General features: G+C 44.4%; 1 long non-coding RNA gene across 1 annotated transcript in view; it reads left to right on the top strand.

The window, feature by feature from the left end:
• The first annotated feature begins 16,455 nt into the window (after window positions 1-16,455).
• The window catches only part of LOC139024194 (uncharacterized), an 8,719-nt gene continuing 7,045 nt past the window's right edge, over window positions 16,456-18,129 (top strand). The window contains exon 1 of the long non-coding RNA XR_011475487.1: window positions 16,456-16,528. This is a non-coding gene — a long non-coding RNA (uncharacterized lncRNA). The remainder of the gene's footprint in view (window positions 16,529-18,129) is intronic.

The raw sequence follows: 18,129 nt of genomic DNA, 5'->3' as shown, positions 1-18,129 counted from the left end.
TGTGATTCGTGTTTGGGAAGTTAACTTATTTACTACATCGAAACAATTATATTTTTTGTAGATTATCACAGTCCCTGCCACTTGAGTCATGGTAATGTTGTCATAAAGATGACTGCCACCGGTGGTGCTAGGACTTGCAAGCTGAAGAAGTTAAGGTTTTTAGGGCATATAATATATGAATGTTTCTGAATGTTGGAAGTCAGTGTATGTTGGTCCCTCAATATGAGTAGCATATAAACAATGATGGTTGTGTGTGCTAAGACCATACACCTGGCTGCTGTATAAAGGTGAAGAGCATGGTACCTGTTTGTCTGCACTACCGCACCCTGTAGCCCTCACAGAAGTCAAGTCCTTGACTTCCAGGAAGGCAGTAGGATATAGGCTGGGGAGGGAAAGACTTCACAATCACTACTTCATTGGGTAGAACACAGACCACACTACAGGGTGAGACTACTCAAGAACTTCACCTATAACAGGGTTTGGAGGCAACATCAGATTCACCCATTGTGATTCTAAATATAGTATATAACAGGTGAGAGCATAGTCAGAGAGAGAACATTTACCACTACGCGTTGTAAGTACAGTCAGACGCTACACACCTATCACGCTTGCGAGCGTGAGAATCTCATCAGAGACACAGCATACTAATGGGTGACTTGATCATACAGGACACTACTACAGTGTGGAGAGAATCAGTCACCTTAGAGGGTGGCACATTAGCACAATTGCACTACAGGGTGAGATCAGGCCCAGTTTGAAAGGACACTTTTGTGACATACATTAGTTTCAATGGTAAAAGGGCTTTATAAACTAAATGTGATCGATTGCGTCCTGCCATTGCACCACCTACATATACAGTAGAGTTCGGGTGCCTTGAGTTGTTTTTCTTCACTTTTAAGATCTGTCTCATTGTAAGCGAGGGGTTCGACTTGCTGATCTACACCCATATTTACTACCCAAGACCTTGGTAATTTCTCACCAACATAAAGTCGCAGCCGAACACTCACTCTTGTGTGGTTATCCTTCCACCGTTCTAAGTATTCATTGGGGCGAAACGATTGACAGTGGGTGTCGCAACAGCCTGCGACTTGGTAGTCGATGACTGCTCTGAACAGGTATTGATGGAGCATCATAGCCTGGTAGCTGTATGAACAGCAAGTGAACATTAACGGCATACCGTTGGGTTAGCTTAGCCGGGCTATTCAAGTATAATTGCATTTAGAATCGCACTATTCTATACCTCATTAATATTGTAGATTTACTATATTCATTATTGATTAGATCACTGACTATGCATGACGCACACACTTAGATTTTTGGCCTGCAACCTCCAAGAGAATTGCACGATGACAACAGAACATCACCGTTTCGGATTTTTTTCGGGAGTCATGACTGGCAGCGACAGTCTTTGTTCATCTTCCCCGTGGGTGGCAAATAGACTAGAACGACTTTGTAGAAAAACCCGACACGCCATACAACATCGAAACCGTGTCTTTAATCCTATGTTTTCCTACTTTAGATACTGCCATCTCACGCCGTTCTTTGACACCTCCAACTAAACAACATTTGAAGGGTCCTAATGGTAATTATCACAGGTTGTAAATTGGTAAATAGTCTACACTCCTTCAAATAAAAAGAATATTTATATGTATGCTACATAGCAGATGGCACACTATCCAGAGAGACTTGTAGTACTAGGGAAAAGATATATACATAATGCAGTATCATAAGATTTTGTCACAGATACGGTTCGACTGAGTAACTAATCAGTGTAGAACGCCCGGTTCACTGTATACAGTAGTAGCATTGGTCGCCGGTTATAATCACGGTAGACCTCTCGGTTCACTGTATACAGGTATACCCGGTTCATTAGTATAAGCAGGTAGATACAGGTTCAGCTGTATACAGGTAGATACAGTTGTTCCACTTTGTATACCAGGCTTAGATACAGTGTTCACTGTATACCCAGGTAGCATACCTAGGGGTTACACTGTATACAGGTGAACAGGTTCCTGTATACAGGTAGAATTTTTTACAGGTTCACTTGTATAACAGGTTAGATACAGTGTTAACATGTAGTACTAGGTAGAACCGGGTTGCACTGTAGATACCAGGTTAGTACTCCCGATGCACTGTATATACAGGGTTGAGCGAGTTCCCTCGGTCGCTGACTTGCCTCACTGTATAATCAGCACTTACGGTGAAAGATTGTACGAGGCTGCAACCTCGTATTAGCACTTGCATGTGTAGAATTACCCTCCGGTTCACCTATCAGTATCAGGTGAGAATTCTCCACTTGGTTTCACTATATAACAGGTAAGTATACTTCCGGGTTCCAACTGTATAGATCAGGTAATTGACTACAAAAAACCCGGTTCACAACTTGTAATACAGGGTAGACGCCGGTTCACTGTTATACCCAGTAGAGGATACGTACGGTTATACTGCAAGGTAGAGTAACGGTTTGCACTGGTATTATATTCTCCAGGTAGACCATGGTATAGGCTGATGTGGAGTATATGGGCGGGTTAAGATAGTAGGTATATGTCATTTCTCTGATATTATCTCTTTAGGTAGACGGTGGTATTATAGACTTTGTTATTATAGGCTTAGAAATAAGGGTTTACTTGTATACTTGGTTTGTATACATGTATATCTAGGTTAACCACGGTCTACTTGTTAGTATAAGTAGATAACGGTATATTTCTGTATATTGTAGATTAGATAGCGAGTATATCCCTGTTTCTGTTATATAGAGTAATGATATTGCGTTATAAACCTGTAATATTAGATAGATACTTGGTATATATAATATATTTATATATATATATAATATAATACTATTGTATGCTATATTATTGGACTAGTATTATCTCTGTAGGAACTGTAAATATAATATATGTATAAATAATTGGTATAAGGTCTGTATATAGGTTAGATTCTGTATAATATATGGGTTATAATGGCTGTATATATATAATATAGTTATTATTATGTATAAGTGATTCTCTATTGGTTAATACTGTATATTTTAGTAGATATAGTTATATCAGGAGATATCGGTATAGTTCTGATAATTATTCAGGTTAAACGGTATAATATAGTATATTGGTAGATAAGCAATAGTTTTACTTTGTATAGTTGTATTAGACGAGGTCTCAGAATACGGTTTAAGTTGGTGCCAGTGACATCTCACATAATATACACTGTTTAGGGTGAAATTAAGTTTATTAGAAATTCAACTACTATTTGGAATAAACAATCAAAAATGAATGAATGAATGTGTTTATCGCGGTGGAGCTGGTAAGTCTCGTGAGTGCGGGCGATGGGTATCCAAATCAGCGAGCTGAGACTTGCAGGCAGGACGGTTGGTGAGTCTGGTCCGATGCTGGAGAAATAGAAACTGTTCTGAGGGCGCGGGGAAGCGGTTGGTCGGGGTTGGGCTGTTCGCTGTGACAACCAGGACGGGGACTGGAGCACCATGGGGATAACTCCTTCAGAGTCCAGAGACTGGGGTTGGGGAAAGTGGAATTCTATAGTAGAAGAGCATACGAGAAATGAAGCAACAGTAATTTTGTAAAAGATACTGGTTCATTTAGTGTATTGGGAACTTATATTGTATCGTTTCCACTTGAGACAAGCAATAGCTAGTCAGTTGGGAATTTAACTCTATTCCCAGAAGGTATTTCAAGCTCAGGATTAAGGAAGTTCCAGTCAAAATCAAGCAGAGTAACAAATTTGCTCATACACGTTCAACATTAGCCTAAGCGTCGCTCGCCTAGCCTGAACAGTTCTCTAAAACTCAGCCACGAATATGAAATGAAAAGGCAGGGGATGCCCAACAACGCCAGAGATCTCACAAACTCCAATGCTTGATGTATGAGACATCGCTTAGCTAAGTCTTGTTATTAGTGAATGTGTTCACGCTTAGTGTCCATCCCTAAAGAGTTTTTTCATTCTGTTTCTGTGTTATGTTTGTGCGTTTTGAGTTCTCCAGCTGACTTACTGTGATGTCATTCGTTGACGATGGCACAAATAATGTTACATAAGTAGATAGAGGCACTTGGTTTGCTCAGGCTGATAGATTTGTGTTTGCTCAGCTGGTCGAGGATGGTATTGCTCGAGGATGCTCTAAGATTATAGTTATTGGTTGATCGTGCTTTATGACTCAGCTGATCGATGATGGTGATTCGATGGTTTCTTGCTCCTCAGCTGATCCATGGATGGTTTGCTCTCGCTGATTCGAGGACGAGGTTTTGCCACTCAGAGCTGATTCTGAGGATGGTTTGTTCTCAGCTGATCGACGGAATGGTTTATGCTCCAGCTGATCGACGGAATCGGTCTTCTCGATCCAGCCTGATCGCAGGATGGTTTGCTCAGCTGATGTAGATGGAATTGTTTGCTCACTGATAGAGGTCTGGTAATAGCTTCAGTCGCTGATCGAGGATCCGGTTTCGCTCAGACTGAATCGTAGGATGGATTTTTGCTCAGCCTGCCCTGATCGAGATGGTTTTGCTCCGTCTCGCATCGAGTGGATCTTGGACTTACGCGTTTTTGCTTCAGACTTAGATTCGAGGATGGGTTTATGGCTCAAGCTGATCGAGGATGGTTTGCTCAGTCTTGAGTTAGAGATTAGGTTTTGATCTTCGGCTGATTGGGGAGGAATGGTTTGCTCGAAGTCTGTTATAGAGGATGCGATTGGTTTGCTCAGCTGATAGAGGGATGGGTGGTTGTCAGCTGAATACAAGACGCGATGGTTTGCTCAGCTTGAATAGAGGAATGGTTTGCTCAGCTGAGATGAGGATGGTTTGCGTATACAGCTGTATTAGAGGACTTAGGTATTGCTCAAGTCTGATCGGCAGGAATATGGTTTGTTTGCGGTACAGTTTCCTTTGATCGATAGGAGCTGGTTTGACTCACAGATGAGTTTGACTTTGGGCACTCGCCATTACTAGGATGGTATTCGCCTTCTAGGCTCATTGGCTTGGAAATTAGAAAGATATAGGTGTTGACACGTAGTATGCCGCAGTCGCACGTCATAGCTACTGAGAAGTAAGAGCGAGGGTTAGTCTCACGTACACATTTAGGAAGCGCTAGCTGTTATGGCAGTATGAGCAAACAATTATTTTTTGGGGACAGAATTCGGGTAGAGGGATTGACATGATCGCCATTTGATAACAGTGAGTTAAACGGTGTAAGTTGATGTTCGATTTTTCTGAGAGAGGTCCGTGCGAGCTAGTCCCAGTTAAGAACTTTAGAACTTTCAAGATGCAGATGTACCTCTGACCATCTTCAGGATGTGTTTGCAGCACTCATGACATGGCATGGTGACATGATTGTGGCCAGACTGAGGCAATTGTATCTGAAAGTACCAAACATCGGGTTGAGGAAAGTTGTTGGCTGATTTGACGTCATGCAGAAATTTATCATTTTTGGGGCATTTGTTGTTAGATACTAGTGGACAATGAAAAACAAATAGTAAGAATTAAATGAAAATATAACTTTTTGAGTGGTAGCATTCCTTTAATAAAATCACAGACATAGCTGTAAATGATTACTACATAAAAACCAATTAACTCCATGACTGAAACTTAAGATCGCAGCTGGTAGTAATGATCTCTTTATTGGCTCAAACGAGACCACACTTTGGGATTTATTGTGATTCTTAACGGAAGGCCGGTCTAGATTTGTAATTTTGTCAATAAGTCGACCTATTTCGCATGCATAGAAAACGCGGTCAGTTAATAGAAATGGGGCAAGTACAGGTCCCCAATTACATATACATCATAGCATGATAATTGGCATTAAAGCATTTGACGTAATATTAATATATATACTTAGCATATACAGAATCATCTCTTCAGATGAAATAACTATGTATTTATCCGCGAAGTTTTCTAAGTGTGGCCTGGATTGTGGGGTTATTTTTCTTAACCCAGCAATAAGAGATGCATTTTCTACTGCGATGATCGCACCGAAATCCTGTCTGCAAGTGACAGACAACTTTATAATCCTCTATTGCAATTTCGCATGTTATGTGGGTTCTCAAGTTTTTTTCAATTACCTAATAACTCTGTTTGCCATCAAGCCCGCAGCTTGGTTTATCACGTGAGAAACAGCACTACTGGTTCGTGGCGGTGGTGGGCAGACAGGTTACACTTTAAGGTATCGCATGTAGTAGGAATCTGGCTGAACACTGGAGTCTCCTCAGACCTGTACTATGGGAGGGTGTAGAGCGGGCAAAAAGTCGCACTGGGGCCACACACATTCATGAACCCCGACCACTACCACCAACACAGCCTCGCACTCAACACTGTGAAAACGCATGGGCTTCAACTGATCTCTGAGGACAAGACAACAGATCAGTGAGGTTAGACACAGTGACAGGCTACAGTGGACCAACAACAACGTTAGATACTGCACCGAGAGGACTAACACTTGCTGGTTCCCACAGTTTCTGAATTCCGTCCTCGCGTGACGTGAAAAAAGGCATGCTCGGAAAAGGAAAACGTTTTTTGTTTTTGAAATCCAGACTAGGCTGTAAGTCTGGCTCTGTAAATACAGGCCTTTCGTGAACCTTCATGATTTTTTTTTTAATGTTACCATGAAAGTTTTGATGACAGTTGATGAGCTTAACCTGCTTGTGATCTCTCTCCATCTCATAGCTGTAGGCATATAGTGATGAGAATTAGGAACAGGCACCGCCCAACACATAGAGGGCTCGCTCTTCTCGCCCAGAGTTCACTTGCCTGGATACTTCGGACGCGCATCAACTGTGGGGGGGGGTACTAGAAAATAATTATAGATCAGTTTTAACACAGTCCTGAACATGAACTTGCTATATATTGACTACGTGCGGAGACTGCGGGTTCAAATACTATTGAAATATTTCAGAGTACTTTGAGTGTTTGATTCAGCCTTTGGGGCCGCGGGCTTGCACTTTTGGACTACCACTTATTACTCCAATTGCGTCAGGTAAGCGTCACCAAGTGCACTTAAATCATTAATAAATAAACAAATACAACATTTTGAACCCATGTCTGGTCCCAACAGCACCATAGTCCTATCTGTACCTCACCCGTCAGGCAGGTTTCCACCCATTTCTGGTGTCCATTGGACAAGTAGTGCGAGAGAGATGGCAGTCTTTCTTTAGCTACTGCCACATGCTTTTACGGTGTCCTGTGAGCCACAAAGCACGCAGCCTGGAAGCTGAAATAGAGAGAGACATTATGAGCAGTTAGTCATCTGTCAGAATCACTAAAAAAAATAATGATGTCCATTTCTATTGCGTGTCCTCTCAGCTATAAATTTAACAGTTAATGGAAAGGTCATCTGCACACGAGACACAGAGACACAGCACACACACCTGCCAGTATCCAGCACGGCCCCTCACATGGTTCAGCCCGCCAAGGTGTTTGTCGTCCTAGGAACGGAGCAAACGACCATCTCCACCACCATCAAGAGCATACTAGAGAACACGCTGTAAAAACAGTCAATATCCACCGTCAAAGATGAAGGCAGAATCTTAAAAATGAACATAGGCCTAGATAAGCCAATATAATTGACTGTGTACAACACGGTTATGTTGGCTAGGCCAAGAAACTAGGCAAGGTCTACAACAAACCTTCTAAATAGGCTGTAGTCACTCTTGTCCATGCAGCAGAAGTGTGTCTTATGGTTCCCTCTGGTCCGGTCTTGTCCACATGTCTCCAAACTGTAAAGTCAGAATGAAAAATATTTAACTCCTTGCAACTCAATTTCTTTTTTTGTCACAGATTTCAGAGTCAAAGGAGAAAGCTAGAAACATATTCGTACTGTATATGGTGAATTACAAATACTCACGGAGATCTCCAGTCCTGGAGTTGAAAAGAGGCAAAATATTCTTGTCTGTGGCGACAACAAAGCTTTATAGATTGACTGTGTATGTCAGGAGCTGCAAGTGGCAAAGGTGTCTTCCCCACATACTGCTTGTCTCTGGAATAGAAAAAGTTTTTTTTTTTTTTTTAACAGCATCTCTGTTGAAATATAGCTAACTTATTTTACTTATAGTTAATCAATCACTAATGTACGATAATCATCTTCATTACTGTGCATTTTGGAGACATATCATATCTGCAAATACAGCTGATCAATACACTGCATCACAAGAAGGCAGCAAGTGCGCAATCTGGGGAAACGGGTCTCCTTCCCTCATTGATTCCTTAACCCCAATTAAGAAGAGGAAGCAATCTCGACATACATTTACATCGTGAATGATTAGCCTATATATATCCAACAGAGACTGTCGAGGCCGGGTCGCAGACATGACAGGCTAACTATTGAGTGAAAACACCCCGACCACACTACCTGCCTTTTCGCGCCTATGTCTATGATCAACCATATTCTGCGCTGTCAATGAGTAGCACATAGCATTAGCTTACGCTTCACTAGCTGCACAGCAGAATCAATGGACATTCTCAATGTTAATAGCTCTAGCTTACATACAATCAAACTTCCCAACTTGATCTTCGAAAACAGCTTCAACTAATGCAAAATAAAGAAAATAAGACTACAATATAAAGACGTTAGCTTAGCCATTTTAACAGATGCCGCTTCTTAAGAAAAGTAACGTTCAAAGATGGTGGATACGATGAAGACGGTTCACTCAGCCCGTTAACCATTGAAAGAAAATGTCAGTTCCCGATCTGCTTAAAGGGGTGGTTCTCCCACGGACACACTCAATGCAATAGCAGCTGGGTCTGGTCGCTTATTTCATTGACTGTAAATGTAACCAGAATAAAATAGAGAGTGGGGTGTCTCGCTTTCTCTTCCGTTCTGATCAACCCATGTTAAAAAATCCCTTCCGGGTCGAATTTGGTCTTCTTCGTTTTTATTGGCGATACATTATGGATGCATTACGCCCGTCATCTACTCGAAGCTGGATTTCGTGAATTGGTGAGAGGATAATTGGCGCTGACACCCAAGAGCTAAAGAACCCTTTTATCCTCTAAAAGTCTTCATAGAACCCTCCAAAAGGTTTCTACCTAGAACCTCGAAGGGTTCTACCAGACCCTTTCTATCTGTTAAGGGTTCTATCTAGAACCCCCTGTGCAGGGTTCTTCCTAGAACCCCTTGGTGAAGGGTTCTTCCTAGAATCCCTTTTAATCTGTGAAGGGGTTGCTGTGGCCTATTAACCACCTGTGAAGGTTCTGCCTAGAACCTTCCACTGTGAAAGGTTATTCCATAGAACCCTTTTATCTGTGAAGGGTTCTTCCTAATAACGCCCCTGTGAAGGGTTTGCTGTCCTATATACCAGCCGGGTGTCGAAGGGTTCTTCCTAGAAATCCCGCTGTGAAAGGTTATTCTAGGAGACCACATTGTTTATCTAGTGAAGGGTTTCTTCCTATAAACCACTGTGAAGGGTTTCTATCCTATAAATATTCCCTATTGTGGAAGGGTTTCTTCTCTCATACCTCTTGTGAAGGGTATTTCTTCCTGGAACCCTTTTATTCTGATAAACAATGAAGCGGTTCTTCCTAGAAAGGACCTGTGAAGGGTTCTTCTTATAACCTCTGTAGAAGGTTCTACGAGGTAACTGCGCTTTGTTGAAGGGGTTCTTCCTATAGACTCCTGTGAAGGATTCTCTTATATACCCTCCTGTGAGGGTTCTTTCCTATATACGCCTGTGAAGGGTTCTACCTATAACCCCACTGTGAAGGGTTGCTTCCTATAAATACCCCACTGTGAAAGGTTCTTTCTAATAACACCACTGATATGAAGGGGTTCTTCCTATAACCTCCTGAGTGACAGGGTTCTTCTATAACCGCTCGTGAAGGGTTTCTTCTATAACCTCATATGAAGGGTTCTTCCTAGAACCACCGGGGTGTGAACAGCGCTTCTTACTATCCCCACTGTGAAGGGTTTCTTCTATATCACCCTGTGAAGGGCTTCCTTCCTTACGAACACCCTTTGTGAGGGTTTCTTTCTTATACTATCCTCCTGTGACTAGGGTTCCTTCCTCATATAACAGCTTGTGAAAGGTTCTCTATAATCCCTGTGGAGGGTTCTTCAGAACCCCCTGTCGAAAAGGTTCTTCCTATAATCCCTGTGATAGTGGTTCTTCTAATAACCCCCTGTGATAGGGCTTCCTGCCGCTTGGAGGGCTTGTGATAACCTCCTGGAAGGGTTCTTCCTAGAACCCCCCTGTAACAGGGTTCTTCTCATAACCTCCCTGTGAAACGGTCTCCATAGAACCCTGTGGAAGGTGTCTTCTATAACCCCACTGTGGAAGGGTTCTTCTTACATACCCCCTGTGAAGGGTTCTCTCACTCAGAACACCACCATTTGTGAAGGGTTCTTTTTCTTATACACCCTCCATGTGAAAGGGTATTTCTTATAACCCCTGTGAAAGTAATCTTGACCTATATTACCCCACTGTGAGGGTTTTTTCTTATAACCCCTTGTGGAAGGGTTCTATTCTTATAACCTCCTGTGAAGGGTTCTTCCTAGAAACCCCCTGTGACAGGGTTCTTCCTATAACCCCCTGTGAAAGGCTCTCTTCACCTTAGACTTCCTTGTGAAGGGTTCTTCTTATACTCTGGCTGAAGGGTTCTTTCCTCAGCACCCCTGTGAAGAGGGTTCTTCCTAGAACCACCCTTGTGAAGGGTTCTTTCTTATAACCTCCCTGTGAAAGGGTTCTTATCCTAGAACCGCCTGTGAAGGGTTTCTTCCTATAAACCCCCTGGTGAAGGGTTCTTTTCCCTAGAACCCCTTTGTGATGGGTTCTTTAGGAACCCCCTGTGAAGGGTTCTTCCTATAACCTCTGTGAAGGGTCTTTCCCTATAACCCCTTGTGAAGGGTTTCTTCTTATAACACTCCTGTGGAAGGGTCCTGTGAAGGGTTCTTCCTAGAAGCATTCGTTTTTAAGTTATACCATACATACACATACATTGCTTCTTGAAAGTGCTAGTTTGACATCTTGATTGTTGACATGCAAACTTTTTGGGGACTGTATAAACAGTGGAATATATATATWTTTTTTAAAGAATAATAATAATAAATACAATTGTTTAGTGGATTATTACTTTAACAAACAATCAATAATTTTCTGTGACCTCAATAGAATCTACATTTTGTTACGTTACAGCCTTATTCTAACATTTATTCAATTGTTTTTCCCCCTCATCTATCTACACACAATACCCCATAATGACATCACAATACCCCATAATGACATCACAATACCCCATAATGACATCACAATACCCCATAATGACAAACCAAAAACAGGTACTTTGTTGAAGCACCTTTGACAGCGATTACAGCCTCAAGTCTTCTTGGGTATGACGCTATAAGCTTAGCACACACCTGTATTTGGGGAGTTTCTCCCATTCTTCTCTACAGATCCTCTCAAGCTCTGTCAGGTTGGATGGGGAGCATCGCTGCACAGGCTCTGTCGCAGGCGGCCCGCGACCGGGAGACCCATGGGGCTGCGTACAATTGGTCCAGGGTCGTCTGGGTTAGGGGAGAGTTTGGCTGGCAGGGATGTCCTTGTCCCATCGTGCACTAGTGACTCCTTTGGCGGGCTGGGTGCAGTGCACGCTGCGCGCCCAGGCATTTATAGGGGGTGGGGGAACAACCGTGGCTTGGAATTACTCTGATATTAATATCTTGACTCATCCTGGTGCCAGGCGGAAGGATATCCCATTGAGTGACGAACATAGTCCCTAGTTCATAGAACCTTGGTTAGTAACCTTGGTTCTCTTTTCACATCCTCATTTCGTTTCTCTCCATCCTCAGAAGCACCTCTACGTGTACGAGGATAAGAATATCCCCTACAAGTGGAGTCCCCCCCCCCCGGAGGCCATCATCCACGGACGTTTCTCCAACAAGTCAGATGTCTGGTCCTTTGGGGTTCTGCTCTACGAGCTGTTAACCTACGGTGGGAAGACATACCTAGGTATGTCACGATCACCTAACCCAGTGGTTCTCTAACCTCTCCTCGTGAACCCTCAGACGTTTTCACAGTTTTGTTGTGAAACCCGATTCACCTATTCAAGGAGTTGGGATAATTAGTTAACAAGTTAAATCAGAGTATCTAGAATAGTGTAAATATATGGAACTGATGGTGGTTTCCGAGGAAAGGTTTGAAAACACTAAGCCTGGAGAACCGACGATGAATTGCATGGAATTCTCCGTCGGGCATAAATTATCGTTTGGATCAGGAGAGTTTCCTCTCATGAACGTTATAGCACTTTGTGACAACTAGTGATGTAAAAAGGGCTTAATAAATACTTTTGATTGGTTGATTGATTTTATGGCTTTTCTCTGTGATCCAGGCTACAGAAACTACAAGGTGTAAAGTAAGATCCTTGCTGGTTACAGGATGCTGGTTACAGGATGCCGGTTACAGGATGCCGGTTACAGGATGCCGGTTACAGGATGCCGGCTCCAGGATGCCGGTTACAGGATGCCGGCTACAGGATGCCGGCTACAGGATACCGGTTACAGGATGCCGGTTACAGGATGCCGGCTACAGTGGCCGGCTCCAGGATGCCGGTTACAGGATGCCGGCTACAGGATGCCGGTTACAGGATGCCGGTAATGGTATTAAGTTACAGGTGTCAGGTCTTTCCCCATCGGTTAATAATGGTATTAATTCAGGTGTGAAAGGTCTTTCCGCATGGTTAATAACTGGTATATAATTACAGGTGTCAAGGTCTTTCTCCATGGTTAACAATAAACTGATATTAATTACAGGTTGAAGGTCTTTTCTCCATGGTTAATAATGGTATTCAATTAACAGGTGTGAAGTGGTCTTTCCCCATGGTTAATTAATGATATGAAGTTGTACGCAGGTGTGAAGGTCCTTTCCCCATGGTTAATAATGATATTTAATTACGGTGTGAAGTCTTTCCCGCATGGTTAATAATGGTATTAATTACAGAGTGTGGAAGATCTTTCCCCATGGTGTAATAATGATATTAATTACAGGTGTGAAAGGTCTTTCCCCATGGTTAATAATGATATTAAGTACAGTGTGGAAGGTCTTTCCCATGGTTAATAATGAATATTAATTACAGGGGGGAAGGTCTTTCCCCATGGTTAATAATGATATTATTACAGGTGTGAAGGTCCTTCCCACTGGTTAATAATGATATAATTACAGTGTGAAGGTCTTTCCCATGGTTAATAATGATATTAATTACATGGCATCTCTGTGTGTTGTAGATTTCTCCCCAGGCGACATCCCAGCCTATTCCCTATTTTAGTGGCACTAAGTTTAGACCAGAGCCCTTATGGCACCTATTCCTTTTTAGTGCACTACTTTAGACAGAGTCCTACCTGGAACCATATATCAATTTAGTGCACTAGTTTAGACCAGAGCCCTATGGCACCTATTCCTATATAGTGCACTACTTTAGACCAGAAGTCCTATGGAAACCATATTCTCTAATGAGTGCACTAGTTTTTGAGCAGGGTCCTATGAATAGTGATGCCATTTGGATGTCAGTCAGCCAGTCACCTGGTCCCCCGGTCCCCTCTCCACCCGGTAACTCTCCCACGGTCACCTCTCCACCCGGTCACCTCTCCACCCGGTCACCTCTCCACCTGGTCACCCCTCCACCTGGTACACACCCCTGACACCTGGTCACCCCTCACCCGTCCACCTCTCCACATGGTCACCCCTCACACGGTCACCTCTCCACCTGGTCACTCCCTCCACACGGTCACCTCTCCACCTGGTCAGCTCTCCACCTGGTCAACCCTCCAAACCAGTCAGCCAGTCACCTCGTCAACACGCTACCCACTACCCCAGTATGCCAATGAGAGAGACGAGAATCCATCTCAGTCCCTCTCCCTCTGTTGCTTGTGGTGACGCAGGCACAGTGTCGGGGGACGGTCCCCTCTCCTCTGTTGCTCGTGGTGACCCAGGCCCAGTTTCTGGGGGATCGTCCCTCTCCCTCTGTGTGCTGTGGTGACCCAGGCCCAGTGTCTATGGGACGGTCCCTCTCCCTCTGTTGCTGGGTGACCCAGGCCCAGTGTCTGGGGGATTCCATCCTACAGGCATCTTTAATATATAATCTCATGGCCAGTGAGACCAGAATCAGATTGGCTACCGAGCTCAAGCTTTCCCAGGCCAGATGACTTCAATCAAGCCATCACAGCTTATGCATTGATACACTACATTTGGGGAGTTTGGGAAGCAACAAGAGACAAGAATTGACAGGTTTGGAATAAGAACCCAGCGGTCTCCTCGTTTGGTAGCATCAAAGTGATAAAACTGTAGTTTTACAGAGGAAAATTCAACCTCCAGTTAGATTAGAAAGTCTAGATACAGTTTATAAACTGCCATTAAAACATTAATAAACTTTTCATAAATGATTCACTAAGTAATACTTTGTTCACATTGTCTCTTTTTAGACAGACACATATTTGGTATGCACCCCACACAGGCTACTGAATACATCTCAGGAACTTACTTCCTCATCGCAGCCCCACACAGGCTACTGAATACATCTCAGGACTACTTCCTCATCAGCTCCCCACACAGGCTACTGAATACACTCAGGACTACTTCCTGTTTACAGAGTTACTACGTCCTCATCAGCACCCCACACAGGCTACTGAATACACCTCAGGACACTTCCTGTTTACAAGTTACTACGTCCTCATCAGCACCCCACACAGCTACTGAATACACCTCAGGACTACTTCCTGTTTACAGAGTACTACGTCCTCATCAGCACCCCACACAGGCTACTGAATACACCTCAGGACTACTTCCTGTTTACAGAGTTACTACAGTCCTCATCAGCACCCACAACAGGCTACTGAAATACACCTCAGGACTACTTCCTGTTTACAGAGTTACTACGTCCTCATCAGCACCACACACGGCTACTCGAATACACCTCGAGGACTACTTCCTGTTTACAGAGTTACTACGTCCTCATCAGCACCCCACACAGGCTACTGAATACATCTCAGGACTACTTCCTGTTAATTACAAAGTTACTACTATCATCATCGCACCCACACAGACTACTGAATACACCTCAGGACTACTTCCTGTTTACAGAGTTACTACTTCCTCATCAGCACCCACACAGGCTACTGAAATACATCTCAGGACTACTTCCTGTTTACAGAGTTACTACGTCCCACAGCACCCACACAGGCTACTGAATACATCTCAGGACTACTTTCCTGTTTACAGAGTTACTACGTCCTCATCAGCACCCCCACACAGGCTACTGAAGAGGCCCTAAGGACTACTTCCTGTTTACAGAGTTACTACTTCCTGCATCAGCACCCACCACACAGGCTACTGAAGGAGGCCTAAGGACTGAAAAACAGTTCATTCATTCATTTGTCTCGTGAAATCCCCTGGGAAGCAACCAGTCTGCCTGCCGAGGGAGACTATTTATTCATTAATTCAGGCTATGACTGGGGGATACCTATGGGTCCTACGTTGTCTGTCCGGGAGCTTATATAACTCTGGAGTAGACAGTGGGAAGAGGACCAGGTTCATTCCCCCTGTTGTCTGTCCTCAGGGTACTGTACAGGGCGCTAATCATCTCTGCCCAGAGAAACCTCAATCACTCCATAACGACGTGTCTATACAGAGACACGGAGAACTGAACGTACTTGAGCATGCTCAGAAAAAACCTGCTCTCCTGCTCTGCCCACCTACCTCTATGTTTCCTCGGTCGCTCTCCTTCACCTTTTATAATTGAGGGTCACCTGCTTAGAGTAATATCAAAGTCTAGATGACTACGTGACAAGGTGCTGACTCTCAGCCATATAGATAAACACTTGTACATTTTGATGTTATGTCATAAATACTTCCATCTTCCTTAGCTAAGTTAACTTCCTGTTGAACTTTAACCATCTCATATCTAGACAGTCCTGGCTTGTCTCCTTTCTGTTTATTGTTGCTACAGAAAGAGAGAGGGAGGAATGTCTTTAAACATACTTCCTTCCTTCCTTCTTCCTTCCTTCCTTCCTTGGAGAGAGCAAGCCAAGAAGCACTACCTCCCTCCCTCCCTCCCTTCCTCCCTTGAGAGAGCAAGCCAAGAAGCCCTCCCTCCCTCCCCTCCTTTTGGGAGAGAGCAAGCAAGAAGCCCTCCTCCCTCCCTCCCTCCCTTGGAGAGAGCAAGCCAAGAAGCTCCCTCCCTCTCTCCCTTGGAGAGAGCAGCCAAGAAGCCCTCCTCCCTCCTCCCTCCCTCCCTTGGAGAGAGCAAGCCAGAAGCCCTCCCTCCCTCCTTTGGAGGAGTGCAAGCCAAGAAGCCTCCCTCCCTCCCTCTCTCCCTCCCTCCCTTGGAGAGAGCACGCCAAGAAGCCCTCCCTCCCTCCCTCCCTCCCTCCTTGGAGAGAGCAAGCAAGAAGCCCTCCCCTCCTCCCTCCCTTGGAGAGTGCAAGCCAAGAAGCTCCCTCCCTCCTCTCTCCCTCCCTCCCTCCCGACCTCCTTTGTCAGACTGACCTAATGAAGTACTCAGAACTCATGACTTAGGATAGTTTTAAAAAAGGATATCAGACCTGCAAGGTAAGAGTTTTTAATAATAAACAAAATTGAAAATCCTGCAGCATGCCTTGAAGTAGTCCAAGTGTTGGCTTATAGGGTCCTGATTGTTGCATCTCTATGAGGTGGCTTTATAGACTGAGGTACCACTGAGACTGAAGTGTAACACTACTCTAGGTTCAAAGTATTTCATCATCCGTGTACAGGTACATACTGCCTGGTTTCAGATCTGTTTGTGTTGCTTCTTATAGTCATTGTCAGGCCAAACAGATGCCAACAGAACTGGGACAAGCCTTCTATCCACTGTCCCCTCAGTATTGACCAGGAGAGAGAGGTCACTATGGTGGGTAAGAGGAGAGAGAGGTCATTATGGTGGGTGAGAAGAAGAGAGAGAGGTCACTATGTGTGGAAGAGAGAGAGGTACCATTGGTGGGTAAGAGAGAGAGAGGTCACTATGGCAGGTAAGAGAGAGAGAGAGGTCACTATGGTGGGTAAGAGAGAGAGAGAGGAGGGCACTATGGTGGTAAGAGAGAGAGAGGTCACTATGGCGGGTAAGAGAGAGAGAGAGGTCACTATGGTGGGTAAGAGAGAGAGAGAGAGGTCACTATGGGTGGTAAGAGAGAGAGGTCACTATGGTGGGTAGAGAGAGAGAAGAGGTCCTAATGGTGGGTAGAGAGAGAGGGAGGTCACTATGGTGGGTAAGCAGAGAGAGGGAGTCACTATGGTGGGTAAGAGAGAGAGCGAGAGAGAAGAGAGGTCACTATGGTGGGTAAAGAGAGAGGAGGGAGGTACTATGGTGGGTAAAGAGAGAGAGGGAGGTCACTATGGTGGGTAAGAGAGGAGGGAGGTCACTATGGTGGGTAAAGAGAGGAGAGGGTCACTATGGTGGGATAAGAGAGAGAGGAGAGGTCACTATGGTGGGTAAGAGAGAGCGAGAGAGAGAGGTCACCATGGTGGGTAAGAGGGGAGGTCACCACGGTGGTAAGAGAGAGAGAGGTCACTAGGTGGGTAAGAGAGAGAGAGGAAGAGAGGTCACTATGGTGGTTAAGAGAGAGAGGGAGGTCACTATGGTGGGTAAGAGAGAGAGGGAGGTCACTATGGTGGGCAAGAGCGAGAGAGAGAGGTCACATGGTGGGTAAGAGAGGAGGTCACTATGGTGGGTAAGAGAAGAGAGAGAGGTCCACTGTGGTGGGTAAGAGGAGAGCTCACTATGGTGGTAGAGAAGAGAGGGGCACTATGGTGGGTAAGAGAGGGAGGTCACCACGGTGGGTAAGAGAGAGAGAGAGGTCACCATGGTGGGTAAAGAGAGAGAGAGATGGTCACTATGGTGGGTTAGAGAGAGAGGGGGGTCACTATGGTGGGTAAGAGAGAGAGAGAGGTCACTATGGTTGGGTAAGAGAGAGAGGGGGGTCACTATGGTGGGTAAGGAGAGAGAGAGGGTCACTATGGGTGGGAATCAGATGCTCTGAAAAGCAGAAACAGCCCAGCTGGGATTAAAAGTTCTAAAGACATTAAACCAGGTCCGAACCGGTCAGAAACAGGTCAGAACCAGGTCAGAACCGGTCAGAACCAGGTCAGAACACAACACATGGAGAAGGGATGGTACAGAGTTTAAGGGCTGTGTG

The sequence above is a fragment of the Salvelinus sp. IW2-2015 genome, unplaced genomic scaffold (assembly GCF_002910315.2).
Source record: "Salvelinus sp. IW2-2015 unplaced genomic scaffold, ASM291031v2 Un_scaffold1173, whole genome shotgun sequence".
Lineage (NCBI taxonomy): Eukaryota > Metazoa > Chordata > Actinopteri > Salmoniformes > Salmonidae > Salvelinus > Salvelinus sp. IW2-2015.
This window is presented reverse-complemented; position numbering and strand designations above follow the sequence as displayed.